The 22,751-nt window shown below is 41.8% G+C and overlaps 1 protein-coding gene across 1 annotated transcript in view; it reads right to left on the bottom strand.

Moving 5' to 3' along the window:
• The window catches only part of PAX5 (paired box 5), a 221,579-nt gene that overhangs the window by 80,101 nt on the left and 118,727 nt on the right, over positions 1-22,751 (bottom strand). The window lies entirely within an intron of this gene.

The raw sequence follows: 22,751 nt of genomic DNA, 5'->3' as shown, positions 1-22,751 counted from the left end.
GCCACTGGGCTGCTGAGTGACCTTGGCCAAGTCACTTCCACACTCTGTGCCTCAGTTTCCCCACCTGTACAATGGAGAGAATGATACTCCTTTGTAAAACACTTTGGGATCTGCTGAAGAGTGCTAGGTATTATTATTCTAGACTAGGATTTCATTACCTAACTCCCTTAGGCTCTTTTGAAAATCTCAGTCCCATTGCTTGATCACTGAAGACCTTTAGTCATAATTCTATTATGGAAACATAAATCTCTGCATAGTGAAGGATGCAGGGTGCTTTCCATCACAAACTCAATGTTTACCTTGCATGCCACAACTTCACCTAAACTAAACCAATATGCCTGAAATTTCACGTGATCTGATGCCAAGGTAAGTTTGGAGGGTTTGGACCCAAGGTAAAAGGGTTCACAACCATTCAGATGCCCCACCTTGGTATGGCTCATTGTAGCTACAAACTAGTTTGGCCTAGAAACTCCCAATATGTTTTACAGGCTGTTGGTCTTGGTGAGGGCTGGTGCCTTGGACTGTCTGGGAGGATTTGTGCGCAGTGTTTGCAGTTTATATTAAGATTCTATTTGTCAACATTTAATTTATGGTGAATAGGTCTTATAACCATGGGACAGACATGAGCAGTATCGTGGTGGATAATGGGAAGCATGTGGGTACAAGGTATTATGGACAGTTACATGCCATGGTTATAAGCAACCTAGGACTTAAATACCTTCAAAAATCTAACCCCTACTGGCCTGCTGGAATCTAAAACAATCAATATCAATTGATTAACCATTTATTAAAACACCTATTAAACACTTATTAACTTTTACTCACTATTCATACATGGAACCTTAATATAAAGTGTGACCTATTTAGTTACTGAATGCAGCTTCTGCATATACTGTGGGCTCGCAGAGTTCTCGTCCCCAACGCGCACCTTATAAGCTCTAGGTCTCAATGCGGGGGATGCTTTGGGGAGGAGGGGAGTTCATCTCTGCACAGCTTGCATGCTCCCCAGGCACTCCCTGCCACTCGGCGAGTCTCAGCTGTCCAAAACCCCAAAGGAAATTCCCTGGCAAAAGAGATCATCAAACTGGAATTTAAGGTAAGGAGTGTGGGGTGAGGCAGGAGGGGGGGAAGAGAATCTTTAAGAGAACAAGTATCTTTTTCATAACATAAAAACGTTAGAAACTTGGACATTCCAATACAAGGTTGCACTTTGTAAAAAAAAAAAGTCCCAGATTCTTAGCTGTATGACACCTTTTCATTGCTAGGGGCGGAGTCAGTTGCACAAGTCTGAACTTGGCCTTCAAATTGGCAAGTATGGTATTGCACAATTAAGGTCCCCCATGCAACCTTCTCACAGTATTGCCATTTACAGAACTTCAGAAAACCAGTACATACTGGTGCCGCCAACAATGTACTGCTTCAGTTTTTCACTGAGAAATGACTTAGCTGGTCCGCTGTACCCTCGCTGACCAGCTGAGTGTAAAGTGCTATGGCATTAACGCAACATGAATCTGTCTTTACATTGCAATTAGAGCTGGGTGACATTTTTTAGACAAAAAATTTGTCGATAAAAAAAATGAAGATCCGAGTTGACCAAAACATTTCACAACTTCATGTTAAAATTTGCTGAATAGTTTTGGTTGAAAAGAAACAAAACCATCTAATGTTGAGTTTTGACATGTTTGAAACAATATGTTTTGACTTGTCTGTTGAAAGTGACTTTTTATTCTGGATTTTACTTCAATGTTATTAATGTTTTGAAAAGTTAAAAAAAAATGCTTTAAAACAGAACAAAACATTTCATTTCAGGTCAAACAAAATGTTCAGTGTGACCCAAAATGTGTGTGTGGTTTTTTTGTTGTTTTTTTGTTGCTGTTTTCAGCTATTTTTGGTTCACCAAAAAATAGGCACATTTTTCGTTGTGGATTGACCTAATTTTTTTTCTATTTTTCAGTTCAGCCACCAAACCAAGAAATTGCTTATTTGCACAACTCTAATTGCAACAGCAAAGCATTCCTGCCTTTTTCCCTCACCAGAAAAAGACATACTCTTACATCTCTGCACCCAAAGTGGCTGCATTCAGAATGACTATACAAGACAAAAAGAAAAGGAGGACTTGTGGCACCTTAGAGACTAACCAATTTATTAGAGCATAAGCTTTCGTGAGCTACAGCTCACTTCCTCAGATGCATATCGTGGAAACTGCAGCAGGCTTTATATATACACAGAGAATATGAAACAATACCTATTCCCACCCCACTGTCCTGCTGGTAATAGCTTATCTAAAGTGATTTCCAGCACAAATCCAGGTTTTCTCACCCTCCACCCCCCCACACAAATTCACTCTCCTGCTGGTGATGGGGGGGTGGAGGGTGAGAAAACCTGGATTTGTGCTGGAAATCACTTTAGATAAGCTATTACCAGCAGGACAGTGGGGTGGGAATAGGTATTGTTTCATATTCTCTGTGTATATATAAAGCCTGCTGCAGTTTCCACGATATGCATCTGAGGAAGTGAGCTGTAGCTCACGAAAGCTTATGCTCTAATAAATTGGTTAGTCTCTAAGGTGCCACAAGTCCTCCTTTTCTTTTTGCGAATACAGACTAACACGGCTGTTACTCTGAAACCTATACAAGACAAGTCCCCCAGAGTGAACAGGATTTCAAATGTAAAAACATTGACTTAACATACACATAGCTACCCATACCTGAATATATGAACCTCCTTAGGGTCCAGACCAATAATGCAGCGGCCTTACAAAGCGGGGACCTCATCCTTCAATGCTCTGCCCCTGGTAGAACCATTTACACCTCTGCAAGTGGGTATAGAACACTGTCAAACCAAAATTCTCCTCTGGCCTTTTACAGACACTTTGCACAAGCATAAATGACTACACAAGGGGCCTGATGCAAACCTCACTGAAGTCAATGGGAGTCTCTCCACTGACTTCTGTGAGCTTTGGACCAGGTCTGAAGTACAGGGCAGTGGCATTTGAACCTCTGTTCTTTGATAAAAAAACCTAGCCTTGTTTTCACTGTATATATTAAATGCCATATGTGTATCATTGTGCATTATATATACTTCAGAATGCAACTTGAGAAAAGTCAGTGCTGCAACAAACTGTTGTGCAGGAATTCACGCAACTGCATGATGCAAGTTAGCTTGGTTTTTACTGGCTATGAAAAGAAAACACGCATGCATAAACATAGACACAGCACAGGCAAACACACACGCTTCCCCTTACTATTTTGATTCTACCACTGGTCTCAACTGCCCAAAGCTACCATGTTCATGATTTCAGATGGCAATTTTTCACTGTACATCAAGGCTTTGCTTGGCGATCTGTGTTAGTTTTGAAACGACATCGAGCATTGCTTTCAAAAGCAAAAAAAGTGTCTATTTGGGAGACCAGTTAGCCTCCTCTTGTCTAGAAAACACATTAAAAAAGGGAAACAAAGGAAGTCTTGAAAACAAAGAATGGGCTCGCCATCATTGGCAAACTTCAAGCCCCGAAAATTCTCTTCTTTGGACAGAGAAGAGTTCATCACTGAGGGAGTTTTACAAGCAGTAATGAAAGGAAATTCTAACTAACAAAAGCCTCCAAACAGGTCAAAATATTAGTAAGTGCAGAAAACTCCAGCTGAAGCTAAAAGTGCCAATCTGGCTATTCTCTACTGTTGTGCAACATGCATATGCATTTCATATCTACTCTAAGGTCTGAACTGCCCTGATGCACCTCACCACCGCCGCCAAATTAAAGCTGGCTTTTTTCATCCCATTATTTCTAAAATGTTCTGCAGTCAGTGTGCTGTATGCAATGAATGGAAGAACTAGGAGAATTAAAACCACGCAATGAAACAGCTTTTTGACGGATAAAGCGATGGAAATTTTAGGCTCCATTTACTTCTCACTCTAATTTTGCCCTCTGATGCACATTATGCCTGAAATGGGATCTCATGTGGTTTGATCAGTCCTCTTAGCGTGTGCAGAAGCGACCCATTCCCCCATTGTTGTTTCCTTTCTGTAACACAGCAATACTTCTAATAACTACGGCGCAGCAGGAACCAAGAGGCCATCTCCACGCAATCACTCTGACACTGCGAAGCTGCAAGACAACCAAGGTGATCCGCTGTTCGAAAACTTCAAATCCGAAAGAGCCTCTCTCCCCCTCCTAGTACACAAACACAATATCAGCAACCTCAAGGGTTCAAAAATCATAAGATATAGGTTTAAAAATGATGAGGTTTTTTTTAAATAATACATTTGGTGTCCTTTTCATTTGTCTTCTGGTATATGAACCTTAGGGTACAATTGGATCACATTCTCAAGCTTTTCTCTGAAGTCATTCACTTTCCTTTATTTTTTAAATGAAAGCAGGGATTTTTCCGTAATCCCAGCTGAATCCAGGAGCTGGGGCTTCAAGAAAAGACCCCGATGTTGTGAGCATCACAATAAATCATGAAAGTTGGCAGCTCTGGAATGATTTACTTTAAGGTTAGGGATCACTGAGGAAAAAATAATCCTTGAGGAAAGCTAACCAGTCTATGAAGAAGAACTGGCAAGACTTGAGTTTTCACTTGCCAAGCAACAGGAACCAAGTATAGTTTCAGATGGAAATCAGGAGCTTCACATATAATTTGAAAGAGTTTAGATGTTACCATAGGACTCAAAGCTAATTTTTTCTCTGGGCTTCCCAGTGTATCCTGTCTTCTCCATTTCACCTCGTAGGGCCAGGCCTGAAATCTCTGGTATGAAATGCCCTTCATGCAACCAATTCCACTGAAGCCAAAGGAGTTTCTCTGGGGAGTAAGAACAGCTCATGTGGTTAAAGATTTATAGGGCCTTATCCAGAGCCAACTGACTTTGGAAAGACTCCCATGGACTTTAGTGGGATTTGAATCACATGCTTATGTCAATCTACCTTCAGGAAAGCGCTTACAGGCATGCTTGATTTTCAGCATGTGCTTAAGTCCTGTTTCAATGACACTTAAGCTCTTGCTGAAAGTTAAGCACATGTGTAATTGCCTTCCTGAATTTGGGCCTTAAAGTTCAAGTTCTTCAGTGCAAAATAGGCAAGCCATTCATCCGGTTTTAAACCAGACAGATAGACCTTAGGATGCAGGACTGTTTCCCATCCGGTACTGAGACACAACCAGACATGGCTTTGTCCTGTATCAGCCGGAGGATGCCATTTTGAAGAGCGCGCTGCTCTACCCCTGCTGGTGTGACCCCACACATATTGTGCATATGAGGTCACGCTGCTGGCAGTGGTGGATCCATACCGGTGGGGCCAGGTCCACACCATTCCCAGAAGTACCAGAACATCCAGTATTCCAGGGATGCATGACTGGCCACTCTAATACAAGTGCTGTCTTCATTTTGTATTGTGCACAGTATCAAGCACATTTATGTTGGTTAATAAAATAAAATAAAACAATAATAATAATAATAATAATAATGTATGATATCTAAATCTTTCATTCTCTTTACCTAAAATGACAGTGACGACTTAAGAAATGATTCTCAAAAGTGGCTGCTGCAATTATTACAAAAGACTTCCAGAAATCAGAACACTCATATCGGTCCCACTCTTGCAATTGTTAATCATGCAAATAGTCCTGTTGGCTTCACTGTAACTCCTTACATGGGCAAGTATATCAAGGACTTCAGCAGATTTTAGCAAGCAGAATTTTACTGCATGCCAATGGATTCAGAAATATGAACGGGGAAGGTATATTAGTAATCAATTATTGAAGTTGCTTGATATGCACAGGGAACAGAACTTCAACTGGCTCATGTCGTAGAGGGGTTAATCCTGGGCTAAGTTTTCCATTTCACAAGAATCAATATTCCTGATCTAAGTCTGGAATTCATGTGTAAGAGAGACATTCAGATCTGAGGATCATTTTGAATATAGTCAACAATTTTTATATTGTGTTTCATAATGAAGAGATTCAAGCCCAAAGCTTTAACATTTAATCAATCAGAGCTGAGCAAATTTCAGAATTTCCACCCCATAGGAAATTCTGACAATTTCCACATTTGTCTTTCATCCCAAAATGGGATACAAAGCTGAAATTTCAAATATTCCATGGATCAGAAATTCCAATAAAAAATTATTTGGAAATTTTTCAATCAAAGCAAAACATTTAAACATTCCTGAACTTCAAATGCTTCATTTCAGTTTGTTGAAGTGACCTGAAATGCTCTGTTTCAAGTCATTTCAATATTAAACTGCATTTTTCTCATTGCATTATGGGAACTGTAATTCAGGAGTCTGATGCCTCCCCTATGAGCCAGGCTCCCAACCTAGACTACTGCACAGAGAAACATGTGACTTCCATAATGCACCACACAGCTCAGTCAGCTGTAAATGAGTGGATTGGCTTATAGGAGATGTAGTCCTACCAGGAGTCTGGCCCGTGGGAGCGTATGAGGTCCAAAACTACAATTCCCATCAGGCAAAGTGCCCTAGGGCACTGCAGTTTAATAGTTTGTTGAATTTATTAAAAAAAATAGTTTTGGGTCTGTAAAAACAAACAAAAAACCCAACAACAACAAGAAAAACCTGAAATATTTCAGTTCAGGCCAGTTCTACTCAAATCAATTTTTCTGACCAAAAAAAAAAAAATCTAAATTTTTCAGTAAAATAAAAATCTTCTTGTAGAAAATTTCAGTTCTGTGGAAACTATATTCCATCTGAATATCATTCCTAAAGAAAAATTCCTGATCAGCTCTAATTTTAATTTCATGCTGATAGTTTGGCCTCAACACTTTTGTACTGATAGGCTAACCTTAAAAGGTTCAGAGCATTAGTTCAGTTTGGATAAGCACCCGAAAGGTAACCTTTGGGCTCTGCAAAACTGGGCTGAAAATCCTGTGAGAAAAGAATCCTTTATAGTGTTTTGGCCTTTCCATTTCCAGGGCCAGTAAAATACAAGAAACTGTGATGTACTTAAAAATCTAAAATATTTCAAACCTGTTCCCCTCCATTTGCCCCAACAACCCCATCCCTTCCCATGTCAAACACCCACTCTCATCAACTACCTCATCTTCCTCCTTACCAGCTCACTGTTCTCTAATTTCTTCCCCCACGATACTGGCTCTCATAGCCTCAAAAAACGTTTGCTTGATCCCACCAGCCTCTTCAACTAACACCCTCATCTCCCTTCTCCCCTCCCTCGCTACATTTGTTGAATTAGCTGTTTATAAGATCCATTCAAATATTTTCATCAAAAAGGCATGATTGTTTTGGGGTTTTTGACAAAAAAAATATTTTTCATTTAATTTTAGTATGGGAAACCCCATTTTCCATTGAATGGGGAAGATGAAAGTAAAAACGTGAAAGTGTTTTTCCCCCAACAAAACAGTTTAAAATTTTTTTTAAATGAACAATGTTAAATTAAACCATTTTTGAGGGGTGAAATACACGTACATTTGATCATCCAGCTAGCCTAGTCTCAGGGTTTTCTTCCACACCACCCCTCACACCTCAAACACGCCCAGTAAAAAGCCACTACCCTCTCTTCCTTACCATCCTTCCTCAAGACTAGGGATTCTGATTTTCAGTTTTTAACAGATAAACACCAGTAAAACACTGGAATTTGTGTTTGGACATCCACATAGAACTCAACAACTGCTAAAAATAACCCCCCCAAAAATGAACCCTGAAAAACAGAAGCCCTACTCAAGACACTTCTACCATTATTCCTGTGGGAAATTGCCAGCTGGTAATAGCGATGTGGATGGCCAGTGGAGATTGCTGAGCTCTATTGTATTTATCTGTTTATATGATGACCACCATCTTGGCTGACACATCAGGGACTGAACCAGGGAATCTCCAGAGCTAAAATTATGAGCTACTACCGTCTGAGCTAAAGACTCTATGCCCTGTAGGTAAGTACTGTAGCAGCTCATATCCCTGTGAATTGGTATGGAGGGGAGCGGTAACATATGCACCAGCGGGCTCATTTACATTAGAGTAAGTTAAACACTGAAGAAAATTCTGACTGGCTCTAATTTATATTTTAGATATTGGTAGAAAAGAGGGGGAGGAGAGCACTCTGACTCAGTACTACCAGGTTGTGCAGATAGTTTCATACACTATGTACCCTCATCCAAGTTCTTCCTTCCTTCCCTTTCTTTGTGGGTGAACTTGACTTGTAACATTTGACTATTATACATAACATTTGTCTAAAATATAAATAACTTCAATTATAATTTCAACTCTATCAATCAGGAATTATGTCGGTCTGTACGGTTGTACAGCACCTCACACGATAGGTTCTGATCCTGAATATTGTCTCTATGTGCTACAACAATGATGGCTTTTAGGATGTTGTCCCGGTGGAGCTGGATCAGTGAGTGGGCAGAGGGCCAGTGCGGATGCTGAAGTTTTGTCTTCAGTGCCAAAAATAGTACATTTTGCCACAGGATAACTCACGCATGATAGCTATCCCTCGGTAAAATCCTAGTGGAGATGATGCACGGTAATTTTACTGAGAGATAAACTAGGCAATGTCAACCATTGACAGGGGAATATAAGTACTGAGCTCACCTGGTTTTCCTCCTGGTAAAAGTACAGGTGCTTTGTCTCCACTAGAATTTTACAGAGGGATTGCTAATGCATTTTGGTTTGGTTTTGGATGTTTTTAGTGTAATTTGGTTATTTTAGACAATGAGAAAAGGTGTCCTTTTCCTCACTGTCTCATAACTCAAAAATGACTGAAGGGGATTTGTTCACACCCTTAACACATTTGTCTTAATGCAGTAAGCCAAACGTGGAAAATGCCAGCCCAAAGTGTGAAAGGTTCAGAAAGTTATGAGTGTGTGAAAATAGAGGGTTATAACAGAAACTGCTTTGTAACCTCCCCAGCTCAGGAATAGGGGAGAGCATCACCATCACTCTCCCCTGAGTCAGTAACCAGTTTGGTCCCTCAGTTTAAATGCAGAGCTGCCTTTAGGCTGCTCTGCATTACACCAGCTACCTATAGCTCCCAAGGGCTGTTCCAGCAGCTGGGGATTGCTAAAGCCTGGCCACTCCCCCTTTCTCCAGGCCACACCCCTAAATTGGTGGGGCCTGCTGCTGTATGACAGGTTGTCCCCCTAAGCCAGCTTAAAGGCACTTTAAATCACCAAAGTGCTGCAAAGCAGCTGCAACAGGACTGAAGATCCGGTCCCCCTAACTAGCATCCGCTTAATGTATGTTACTGGGCTGGCTCTCCTTCTTCCTTATAGCTCAGTAGGGGCTCAGTCCCACAGTCCTGACACACATTAGTACGAGGTGCAGGGCTGGACCCACGTGGACAGCAAAATGTCAGCGTTGGCCTTGAGATGTGAAAGTCCATTGCAATCCCCCACGTAATTTGCTCTGCCCTGGAGCATGTGGCAGACATTTTGAATGTGGGGACTCCCATGCTTTTAAATTACTTTCTGAATGTTACCTTCTGATGAGTGTAACTGTGACAGCCAAGCGCAGAGCTATGAAAGGGAGCATCTATAAAAGTTAAACAAAGGGGGGGGCAGTTAGCCAGAGGAGTTCTCTAGTTCATACCACCAGTCAGTGACGTCAGGATTTATAACTGTATTAAACGGCACGACAGTCAGCCATGATAAATCAGTTTTCCCCTTCTTCCCAAATCACAGACAATAAAAGCTTTGGCAGTGCAAGTCATTCATCATCATAAAGACTTGAGACGTCCTAGTCATCAATTTCACTCACATCCTTCGCACACTGGACAGGAGCGCTGGAGTTTTAGGGAAGAGAAAAAAAATGGAACAGGAATAATTACAAAGGTCAAAAGAAAGAATCCCTCCAGGAACCAGGTTGTGATGATAGCAGGCTGAGGTGCTATGCACTGTGCCGCGTGCCAGGGACACTGAAGCGTGCTGCCTTACAGCCTTGTTCATATGCCTCTGGGGAGTAAACGGAGGTAAAGCAGAGGATGCGGGGATGACACATTACAGCTGCTGGAGTGTGCTTCTGGACTTCACACCCATGCAAGGGCACAGAGAAAAGAAAGCCTCTCTACACTGGCCATCCAGAGCTTGGGGCTCTGCAGGTAGGCGTAAGAACAAGCTGTGCTCCTGCCTACCACCACCCCCACAGAATAGGGGTGGGGACAAGGCAGAGGTTTGCCTCCACCCCCTACACTCACTGTGCTGCTAAGCCAGCATGGCAGGTGTGGTAATTTATTATTGGTAGCAGTAGTCTGACCATAGCACCTAGGAGCCCCAGTCACGAACCCCATTGTGCTAGGTGCTGCACAAACATAGACCAAAGAGACAGTACACACCCCAGGAGGTTTGCAATCTAGATATAAGACAAGAAAGAACAGACAGGGGAGCACAAGGACACAGTGAGACGATGCTGGTCAGTACAATGGCCAGTAGGCTCAGCACACATAGAGGCCCAACCACTGTCGAGGCTTTGGTGGGCATCACGACAAGGCAGAGTTTGGGGGACCACAAAGCGGCTTTGTGGATGTTTGCAGGGAACGCCACCCAAGCGTCGGAAGCAGTATGGGGGAAAGCATGAAGGTGCTGAGCGAAAAACATAGTAAGTGGGACGACTGGAGGCAAGCCCCAACAGCTCGGTACCAAATGAGAGAGGAGATCATCAGAATGCAACATCCAAAAGCAACATGTGGGAGCCCCACCCTGCCCCAATTTGCTGCTTGGCTTACACTGAGCATGCTCACACGGACTGAGCATGCCCAGTAACATCTGCTGAAGTCACTGCCCTCACTCTGCACCCCCCACTATCGGCAGGTACAGGTCATCTCTGGCAACCTGTCATGAGGTCACCTAACCATACAACATAGTGTAACCCCCTTGTCATGATACAAGTAAGCTTTCTGTGCAGACTGATCTCCAGCTTCTATCCATGAGAAACAAACGCCAGCCAAGAGACTGGGTGTAACACTGGGAAAGCCTTGGTGAACTGTAGCGGGACAGTGCTGAGAAGGACTCTCTGCCTGGTACTCACAAATGATGTACAGAGCCACCCCACTGCTCCCGTGCCCACTACGCAGCCAGGGTGGCAGGTGCTTTTCAGAAAAAACACTAAATTAAAGAATATATTTGGGGGGGAAAAAACCCACAACACACACTTCAGTACCAGTGAATCTGCATTGGCCGGGCTAACCACAGTTACAAGTATCACAACCGAGAGGTATTAACAGAATGGCAGCAGTCCTGATAATCTGTTCTCTTTGGAAGGAAAGATTTGGGGCAGGTAGAAAAATGCCTCACTTCCCAACTAGTCTCGGGGCTAAGGCTCTGGACCGCACTCCCTCTTCACCTCTGTGTTAATCTCCTGATGCTATGGTTCCCCTTCTGTAAAATTAACTCCCTTAAGCTCCTTGGGGCAGGGACCATCTCTTACTATGTGTTTGCACGTTGCTTACACCTGGAGGCCGTGATCTCAGTTGGGCCACAGGGGGCTAGAGTAAAACAAACAATAATGGTAATAAACTGGACACAGGAATACCTGTGAGATCCGCAGCTTAGATACAACACTGCACACACTGGACAAATGCAGGCTTCGCCGTCCTGATGTCAGACAGAATTACAAAGAGGCAGCGGGGTCAGTAAAACTACAGGATAGCGTGTGAACAATCTAGACCAGACTGAAGTCCTTCAGGAGATCAAAAGTGAAAAAACCCACCACATTTTGCTAGTCTTATCCTACTCCTTGTGTCAAAGGCACATATGGCCCACATAATAATCCCATTCAAGAACCTCTCACTCTTTAACATTAGCCTGAAAACACAATGTGAAGTATGGAGGGTCTATTATTCTCCTTGTACAGATGAGGAACCAAGGCACAGAGCAGCTAAGTGACTTGCCCGAGGTCACCCGGTCAGTCTGTAGCAGAGCTAGGAAATCAGCCTGTGTCTGAGTCCCAGGCTAGCATTTGAACCACTGAATTATCCTCCCTCTGATATGGCCACCGATTCTCGTGCTTGTTAAATACCAATGGTAATGCTAATATTAATAGACAAGATGGGGCCCAGGCATGCATGGGGTTGGGTACCCAAACCCGAGTGTGAATACACAAGTGGCAGGACCCTTTCTCCTCTTGCACACCTGTGCAGGAGCTGGATACAGTGCCACTCCTTCTGTTCCCCCAGTGATCTCATGTATTTTTGTATCAGCAGATCAGCACATCTGACTGTGACACTTGCCATGCGCTGGGAAAGTTATTTTGCCCTAGTGCTGCGGAGGTCACTGATTGGGTTTTCCAGTAGAATGCAAGTTTGAGGAAGCTGAATATCTATTGGAGACGGAAGCGAAAGATGGAGCACTGGAGTGTGTAATCAATAGGGCTGTAGGCAATATGGGTGTGTCTACACTGCAATCAAACATCTGCGGTGAGCCCAAGTCAGCTGACACAGGCCAGCCTCAAGTGTTTAATTGCTGGGTAGATATACCCCAAGAAGGTGGAACATACAAGTCTTTCCCCTTAACCTCTAACTTCCCTACTTTTAAGGTTTTTCATGGATGTGCCCTGTCGTAATACACGTGTCATTAAACATAGTGTTTGTTAGTTCATTTCCCAGTCTTTTATACAGCTTTGGTGTCCCAAGCATGAGAGGCTGTGACATGCCTCAGTAAAATCTTGTGTCTAACCTTTTATCCCCATGTAAACATGACTGAAAGTACGTCTAGCAGGAGCAGCCCTCCCAGTTCACCAGTGATGACATAACCTGTCAGCTGGAGGGAACCTCCACAAAGGAGTCTCACTTCCCAAAATGTCACCGCCTCTTGTGGCCCTGTAAAAATCAAACCTACCCACTAGCAGCCCAGCAGCAGGTCTACCTACTGCTCTCCCTCTTCTGCCAGATTGAAGCCAACCTCCTGACCTTCTAGTGTTCCAGCGTGAGACACCTGCAAGCGTGACAGCCACCATTGTAGCCAACACCAGGGACTGAGCCAGTGACCTGCAGAGCTAAAAGCAGGAGTCTTTACAGCTTGGGCTGCAGAGCCAGGCTCTTAAGAAGAGAGTTGTCAGTGACTGACATTTCTATGGAGTGGGCACAGAGGGGCCCATATAACATCCTCACTCACCAAGTCTGACAAAGTCTCACTCAATATCTGACCAAAGAGCGAATGACAGGAGTGCACTTCTCTTGCACAATGGAGCAGCCTCCAGCAATGGTAAAGGAGACAGAGCTTTTTCGGTGGTTCATCCCAGACTGTGGAACAAAATCCCACAAGATCCAAGAACTATTTTCTCATCCAGGTGCAAGGCAAACTTTTTCCTGCCAACACTGCCGTAAACACATTACACAGCATACATTTTCAAAAATCCATGTGCAATTCCAGAAACCAGGAAGATGAAGAAGGAAAGAAACACATGATTGATACCACTTAAATTGCTTAATTTCTTAATGTAAGGTGCCCCGATACCCTGCTGTTGGACACAAAATAAGAACCCGAACAAAACAGAAAAAGTTTACTGTCTCTATTGATGGTGAGTGCAAGTTACTCTGAATGGACATTTATGCAATAGCATACCTATGGGAAAGTTTATTCCTAACCCAAGGTTGATAGTAGTTTGTCTTAGATCCTGAAGCTTCAGGGTTTCTATTCCATACACATTTTTATCCTATCTAATGTAAGTTATTATTCAGAGAAATTAATCCTAATTTTTAAAAACTGGTAAGTTCTTTGCCTCAAAGACATCTTGTGGCAGTGAGTTCCACATGTTAATTGCACATTGAGTAAAAAAAATGGGGTTTCATTTTAGTTCACATCCTTGGGTGAACCGCATTTTTGTATAATAATGGGTCCGTCCAAGGACCCATCTCCATACCATTCCTTATCTGCAGTTCTATCATGTCAATTCTTACTACTCGGCCTAATCTTTTTCATATCTCCTCCTAAGGAAGCCTGTCTCATAATTTTCATTGCCCTTCCCTAGACCTTTCCTTTTTCTGACACTTTTGAAGACTGTGTGATTAGAACTGAATACAGTATCTGATGTGAGGATGCATCCTCAATGCACAAATGGAATTACCATGTTGTTAGTATTATTCTCCATCCCTAACATTTTGTTTGCAGTTTGACCAACGCTTCACACTGAGCAGATGTGGACAGTTCAGTGTAAACAACAGTTTACACTGTTAGTTAATTTAGAACCTATATGTATGAGCAGTTCAAACAGTCTCTTCCAATGAGAATAAACTTGGACCTGTCTATGTTTAATTTCATCTGCTGTCCTGTTGCCCATCCTCCCTAGCTGTGTTAGGTCCCTCTGGAATTCCTTCCAGTCTTTCCTAGTCTTGATTAATTAAATAATGTGGCATTATTCACAGATTTTTCCACCTCACAGCTCACCCTTTTTTCCAGATCACCCATCCTAGGAAGGCTCCTTGAGGTACTGAGTTACTAACCATCCTCTATGATAAGGATTTAGGGGATGGATGGTGCCGTGGTAGGGCTGGAGTTGGAAGAGACAGATTCAAATTCCTGTTTTGCCATATAGGTATTGAGTGAGACCAGGGCAAGCCATGTAGGGCCAGATTTTTAAAGGGATTTATGCACTTGAAGATCACATAGGCACTTAACTCATTGATTTCAATTTGAGGTAGGCACTTAGCACCTAAATCCCTTTGAAAATCTGGCCCTTATCCTCTCTGTGCTATTATCCCCATGTGTACAAGGAGGATAAAAGCACTGCCCTACCTCGCAGGGCGTTGTGAGGTTAAAGACGTTAAAGACTGTGAGATGCTCTAATATTATGACAATTGGAGCCATATAAGACCCCTAGAGAGAAATCTGAGCGTTTTCCTTTGTTTCGTCTCCTTTTTTAACTGTGCGCTTTCTTACCGCACTTCATTTCTGATCATTGAAAACAGCGGCTCTGTGGTAGGAATCTCCCAAACAACCTCCATGGGGAACATTGATGCAAAGGCGGCATTTAATTTCTCTGAAATATCCTTATCCTCCCATATAGATGCCTTTGCTCCTGGGCAGTTTGGCAAACACACTGGTTCTTTTGCACTCTTCCTGTGTCTATTACACTTACAAACTTCTTATTGTTTGTTTTTATGGCTTTGGCTATTTGGAGATCAAATACCCTCTTCGCCTTCCCAATGAACTTCTTACATTTCGTCTGCCCATAGTTTATGTTCCTTTTTACTAACCAATCTTAGGCCAATCTGCACGTTCCTTAAGAACAACATCTGGCTCAGAGGTTCTCAAACTGGGTGGGGTGGGGGGGCACAGAATGTATTCGGGGGAGGGGCATGAGAAGCTTTACAGGCTGGGGGGAGAAACCTTACTGAGCATATTTTACCCACAGCAATGAATAACTAGCAAAGCTGAGTCTTCCAGGCAGATCAGGTCCTCAGATGGCACTGTGCCATTCAACAGATTTCTGTTAAGCTTGCATAGCATTATACCAAGTCTTGGCCATCTGTACCTTAATCGGTTTGCTCCGATGCAGTGTGCACATTTATTTGCAAGCACCGACCACTGTCGCAGTTTTGCTTTTATGACAATGAATCATTGGCTCATTCTTGCAACAGAAAAAATGGCTCTGCTTGAATATTTACTCTTTTTAACCTTTAGTGAGAGTTACATGTTGATTTTTTTTTTAATCTGTTTGTGTACTTGCGTGATGGGGGGGTGTAAACTACAGACACAAAGAAAGATGGTGCCATCAAATAAGGTTGAGAGCCACTGCTCTAGCTCTCCTCTAGCGCTTTTCATCAGTAGATCACAAAGGAGTTCAGTATCATTATCCCCAATTTACAAATGGGGAAACTGAGGCACAGAAAGATGACGTGAGTTGCCCAAGGTCACCCAGCAGTCCCAGGAACAGAACCTAGGTCTCCTGAGTCACAGGCTTGTGCGTTATCTATAAGTCTCTTGTACCTTATCATTTACCCCTACTGATGTTTTTCTCATCTTCCTGCTTCCTTTTCGTTTAGTGGTAGGATCTTTAGGTGGCCTTCCTGTTAGTTCTAAATTTTGTTATGTTTTAAATTATGTCTTTTGGTTCCTTCTAACCAGATTCTTCCTTTTTAAAACATATCCCTCTTTCTAAATGAGTATCAAGGTGCTAGTGAGTGGTGCAATCCTACCCATAAAAAAGCCGAACTTAATTATATTATGGTCACTACACTTAGTTTCTCACTACAGTTATTTCTTGAATCCACTCCTGCTTATGACTGAGTACTAGAGAACCCCCTCCTTTGGAGGTGTGCTCCAAAGATAGCTGTCATCTAGAAGTCATCATTTCTGGTGTCAATAAATTGCATCTCTAAACTGGTCATTTGTCACTTCAAAACATAGTTAGTATTGGGTCAGTTGAAGCCACTCACTATTACAGCTGTAGCAGATTGTGTGGGCCAATCTGAATGAGATCATCCACATAGAGGTTGAATTGTTAATTCACCCCTTTAGTTAACTCAGATTAACTTTCCTAAGTGTCCCCGTGTAGACAAGCCCTGCCTGCTATCATCGTTATGATTAGCCTGATCTAAACTCACCATCATTAGCCTGTTCCAGAAGCCCACTGTTATCCTTTATTCATATGACTTGGGGTCTGTAGAACATACAGGTTCTAATGCATCATTCTGCCTACTTAGAAGTTTCATGTCAGTTGAATCTCTAGAACTTTCAGATATATTGTTAGTCGCGCTCCTCAAAAGAACAATTCAGATAATTTCTCTATTAACTGGAGATTTTCCCCTCTCGGTTCTTTTTATTTGCAGTCTGGGAGTCCGAGACAGATTTACATTATTTCTCTGGAATCATAAAATGCCACTTGGGAGGAGATTTGACTGCACTGTGTTGAAGTAACAATGGTGCAGTCCAGCTCGAGTCCTGCAAAGTAGAACATCACTGGGGATCTGGAGTACTGAGTTTTATTCAAGGGTCTGCCGCTGGTCGTCTGTGTCTGACTTTGGGTAAATCTCTCAGGCCCCCAAATAGTACAAAATATCCACTAATTTTGGGTGCCCAAGTTGAGACACCTCAGGTGGATCCTGAACCCTACAGAGTATTTCCATAGATTTCAGTAGGGCCAGGATTTCACTATTTATGCGTGGTTTTCAGAGATGATTCCAACTGAAGTCAATGGAGATAAGCGTGAAAAACAAGCCCTAAATTTCTCAAGATAATAAGCAAAGATGCTACACAAATGCAAATTATTCATATGGATACTTTATGCTGAGACATTTTTACCACTGTTTAAATCAATGATAAAACTCCCAATAGGATCAGGCCGTATGTCTTGAAAGAACCAGAACCAGTCAGTTCTTCAACACAGTCTTATGCAGTTTGCGGGCCAGGGTGATAATATTTGTGCCTTCTCAGACACACTTGCTCTTTTTGAATGGAAGGACAAAAATTCACCAAAAAATGGAAAAAGTCAACAATGTTTCAGCTAAACTCTGGACTGTCATTAAAAATGACATGTTTTTGAGATCGGCTGCCTGTCCAAGGGAGCTTATGGGACTTTTTTCACAACATGACAGGCCCTATTCAGAGGGACAAACAGGTTACTGAAAAATGCACCTGCACGTTTATGTATTAAGTATAGAGAGTGAACTGTAAATCTGGCATTTTCTTGCTCTTGGAGTAGGCATCTATTATCACCGCTTTGCACTGCAATTAAATTATAATCTGGTGATAATGTTCAAGCGCTACTCACAATTTCCATATAGAAACAGTTGATATGACCCAACAATGGCATTGTAGTAAGGCTTGTTGCTATTATTATTAGAGCTGGTCAAAAAATGTTTGTCAAAACTCTTTTGACAACATCAATAGTCAGACTTCCAGTGATGTGCGCTGCTATGTTCCACTTGTTCGAATTGCCTTTAACAATCCAAGCTACCGTCAATACTGTTTTGGCTACACTGAAATGCTTTGCAAGATCTTATTGATATATGTGGAATTTTGTTTAGAAAAAAATTGGGAAAAAACAATTTGGAAATGTCCCATTTTGACATTTTTTGGAATGAAAAGTTTCAATTTTTCATTTTGAAACAACTTTTTATTTTGAAATGTATGTTATTTTATATAAATTAAAAAATGGTCGAAATCAAGATGAAATGGTTTGAATTTATGGAAATGAAATGTTTTTTATGGAAAAATTTGTTTGGAATTTTAGTTTCAGAAAAAATGTTGACGTTTTGGCTTTTTGTCCCAATTGAGGATGAATTTTTTTATTTTATTTTCAAAATCTTGGCATTTTTCCAGCCTCCTCTAATTACTAGTACAAAAGGGACTAGTGCCACAAACAAATAGCAAGTAATTCCCTACCCCACAGATCTTGCTCTCTTAGACAAGACACACAAAGGAAGTGTTAGCCCTTTTTTTCAGATTGGGAATTAAGGCACACCAGACTTGTTCAAGGTCACACCAGAAGCTAGCGGCAGAGCTGGGAACTGAAGCCAGATTTAAAAAGGCATAGCGAGTACCTTAACCACATGACCATCCTTCCTCTCTAAATGCTTTCAAAAATTCAAGGTTCTGTAAATGTTCTTTATGGGCTAAATCTTGATCGCAAATGAAGTCAATGGCAACTCTTCCTTGTTCTCTATGAGACCAGGGTTTGGCCTGAAATTAACAACTATGAAAAAATGACCTTCAGAATCAACTAGATAAAAATATTTTAAAATTCTTTAAATAAAGTATACAACTAAAACCAGTGGGCATTTTCCTCAGTGATCAGATATTGCAGGTTACACAATAATTTCCCAGAACTATTAGGTCTGTTCCACTTTTGCACTCGACATTTACGAAATTAGGACCCTGTGCTTACATTTTTTGTACACCTCATCCATGCATTGACTTCACGGGGAATTCTGAGTGTGCAAGGATGGCTGAAAAGTCCTATTTTTTTAGGTATTGTTCAAAAATAAATGTGAGTTTTTAATTTCATTTTATTATTTTTATTTTCACATTATATTTTCAATTTGACATGAAAGGTAATTTAGCTGCCTCAGATCATCATCCAAAAAGGGGTCAGAAAAGGCAGGTCAGATAAGGTGCTCTGCCTAAAAGATAAATAGCCCTTTCTTGGCTACCTTGGCATCAATCCCAGAGGGTATATAAGGGTTGAAGAGAGCTGCACTCTATCAGTTGGTTAAACTTTTTCTGTTTTCAGCATGACTAGAATAAAGAAAAGGTAAACTTACAAAAGCAAAAAAAAGGCAGTGATTCTGTTATGATCTGAGGGAAGCCTGTCTGCAGAGTCATTCAAGCCAGAACAAAGCAAGGCAGTATTTACTCTAGCAACCCTCCGTAAGAGTTTATTCCATGACAATTGCATACTCTATTTCATGTCAACTACTTATTTGGTCTATTTAGGTATTTATAGTTCATCCAGGACCGCAATACCTCAGCTCCTTATAAACATGAGACATGTATATTTCTCTAATTTATATTTTACAGATATATATATTTAAAACCAATAATTATGAATGAGCCAGATCTTAAGATAATGGAAATATCAATGACAGACAAATGGAAGAAAACATGGGTTTAGTTAAAGATCTCTTATGCACTCCCCTCTTCCTCCTAAAACACATTCCCAGAAGATGTTTTGGGATATATTCACTAATTACGATAGTAGCCTTTTGAGATCCTAACTCATAGGCATTTTATTCATTTTTATGAGGGCAGACGTAAAACATGTTATCTTCTGGTAGGAGGTTAGAAAAGGAAGATTTAAAAAGTTCCAAGGGGAAAACCCACAACTGGGAAGTTTCATTTCTTCCTTTGGGATTTCTAAGAAATGGCCAATCACATATACATCAACAGGAGATGGAACTATTAAAATAACGGATACCAAGGTGACCCCATCTGTATACTCTACATTCCAGCACTTACAGTGTTTGTCAGGTGTACACGGTCCTAGCTTTCAATGGAGCTATAGCTATTTACATCTGCAGAAGATCTGCCCCCAGGTATCTTTTTGGAATCAATACCATGGGAGAGGGGGATGAAGCATACCATGTACCTTCCCCCCAGGAAATGTGGCTACAATAAATCCTCTTTGGATCAAGAATTTCTCAGATCTATACCAAGCACACAAGACACTGAGTGATTTATGTCCTAAAGGAACAAACAAGAATATACTAATATTTGGCATGTATCCCAGAATAGTGCTTTTATTAGTACATACTTTAAAATATTTTATTTGGTTACTTAGGGTGAGGTTTTCAAAAAGCACTCAATAGTGGCCTAACTTTGCTCCCTTTAAAGTCAATGGGAGTGGGATTGGTTAGCTTGGGGCTGACACCCTTAGATTTTTTGTGCACACATCCTGGGCTCCGGGAGCTTTAAAACCCTTCAAACACAACCATGGCTCACACTCGATTGATTACCCTTCCAAACACCACAAAAGCTAGTTTTCATGATAAAAATACCAATCAACTGGACTAGTGCATCACCCGACCATCAACGCACCTCTCATCCAGTGGCTTGCGGAAAAAGGCTAACTTTACAGCATGCCCAGAAAGTTAACCACAGTTAAGGCACAGGACTGGATTGTAGGAGACCTGTGTTAGATTCCTGGTTCTGCCACAGACTCCCTGCAGATCTTGGGCAAGTTGCCTACACAGGGGAGACTGAGTCTAATCTGTAATGATCTAAAAAGACAAGTGGAATGAGATCAGCTTGGGGGTTGTTTTCGGCATCATCGTCTGTTTTAAACACTTTCCATCAGGTTCGATGGTTGGAAAGCTCTCCAGGCCAGCTACCTGCCTACCTTATTGTTCGCAGCATTAGAAATGCAACAAAAGCTTTGGCAAAACACCGGCACATAAATAGCAGCCACCACCTGTCAGGATGAATAAAACACGAAGTAGGCTAGAGATTAATGAGACAAAGCTACCGAATAAATTGAGGCACTGCTGGAGTCACAAAACAGTCTGGCGAGGGATCCGGTAACTACAGTCTTTCATTATAGATCCCAGGATAAATACAGGTCCTTTGCATTACGTGTGTTTCCTTTCATTTTGCCACATTCACTTCATATTAACATAAACCTGGCAACATATATGGGAAAATCGACTGTGAGAAATACGTATGTTATTTGTATTAGCTTTGTACACTTGGATCTATGGAGAAATAGCTGCTTGGTATAATATACTATACTAAGGGTATCAGATACATCTACATAAATAAACACAGAGTTGAGTTTACTAAAACTGGAGCAGTATACTTAGCCAGGTGCATTTTCCTTGCGTACTCTACATTCAGTTTAGACCAAAGTCCTGAATGAATTAGGTTTGGTGGCCCAAGTCCCTCACTACAAGCCCACAGCAGATAATTTAACATGACTACCATTCAGTGATTCCCTCCTCCCCTGCCCTTTCTGTGTGTCATCACGTTTTTCAAGGGGACCATGCTCCTAGCTTTGTTCTTTTTTTCTCTCTCCCTTGCCATCAGGGAGGCAGACACATGGAGCTTTGTGGGGACGCTCCCTTCTAAGCTGACTACACCACATCTGGTTGGAGACCACCTAGAGGATTCTCTTCTGCCTCGCTCTTCCTGCAGTTGTATACACCTGCGCAAAGTGCCTATAAAATGCTCCCATTCTGATCAGGTAGAATTTTCTTCCTGCTCTGCACAGGGGTCAGCGACTACACAAGTTATCAGGCCCAAAGCCAGTGTTCCAGTACTACTAATATGCTACATAGAGAGAAAACCTAAGTCCAACGTTTCTAGCGCTACCTTTGCCGCAACCTGGAAGGGAAGCTAAGGAAGGGTTAGTTGGTCTTGAATGCTTCTGGTGAGGTAAATGACAAGGTTCCTCTGTTCTGCTGAGAAAACAAAACCAAAATCTGCCTTGCATGCTTTGTTTTAACTGGTTTCAGAGGAACAGCCGTGTTAGTCTGTATTCGCAAAAAGAAAAGGAGTACTTGTGGCACCTTAGAGACTAACCAATTTATTTGAGCATGAGCTTTCGTGAGCTACAGCTCACTTCATCAGATGCTCATGCTCATGCTCATGCTCAAATAAATTGGTTAGTCTCTAAGGTGCCACAAGTACTCCTTTTCTTTTTGTTTTAACTGTCTTCTTTTAACTGAATGATAGAGTTTGTGTCCGCTCCCACTAAAATTAAATGTTCTTATTTGGCTCCTTTGCTAGGCCAGTCGACAGTCGCATCCAGTCACTTCTGGGCACTGCTAATGCAAACTGACTCTCCAACCAGCTGCAGTCAGGACTGCCTGTGGATTTGTCAATCTGTCCAATCTGCAGTATTGGAGAGCGGAGTGGAGGTGTCAATTTCAGTGCCACTTTGTCCTCTCAAAGTGATAGCGACCAAGCTGAAGTCAGCAAGCTGGAGCGGAGAAAATGCATCTGCAGGTAATTAGTAACAATCAGAAGCTGCTTGGAAACTGCTGACTACAGCAGTAATGGGCTAGGCACATGTCATTGGCTTGCAAATGGAGAGCGTGCTTATGAACCATGGCAGCAAGCAGTAAGAGAAGGAATTTTTTTAACTTAATATTTAATGTGGCATAAAAACGATGGAGAGAAATCAGGTGGTTCGCTAATCAGACGGTTAGCCAGTGGTCCATAACGCAAGGGAGTCTGTGGATGAAGCAGTACTGAGAACAGTCATCAACAATTCCTTTCGCCATAACTTAGACCTATTTTTAAAGGCATGTGCTGGCATGAATGCCAATGTTCAAGCAGTGCTTTTTATTCAAATGATATCACTACCAATTTGATCTACCAGTCTGCTCGGAAATGTGAACCTCACACTTCACATCAAT

This window comes from Lepidochelys kempii, chromosome 5 (assembly GCF_965140285.1).
Source record: "Lepidochelys kempii isolate rLepKem1 chromosome 5, rLepKem1.hap1, whole genome shotgun sequence".
In the NCBI taxonomy this organism is placed as follows: domain Eukaryota; kingdom Metazoa; phylum Chordata; order Testudines; family Cheloniidae; genus Lepidochelys; species Lepidochelys kempii.
Note: the sequence above shows the minus strand (reverse complement) of the source record. Positions and strands in the feature narration are given on the sequence as shown.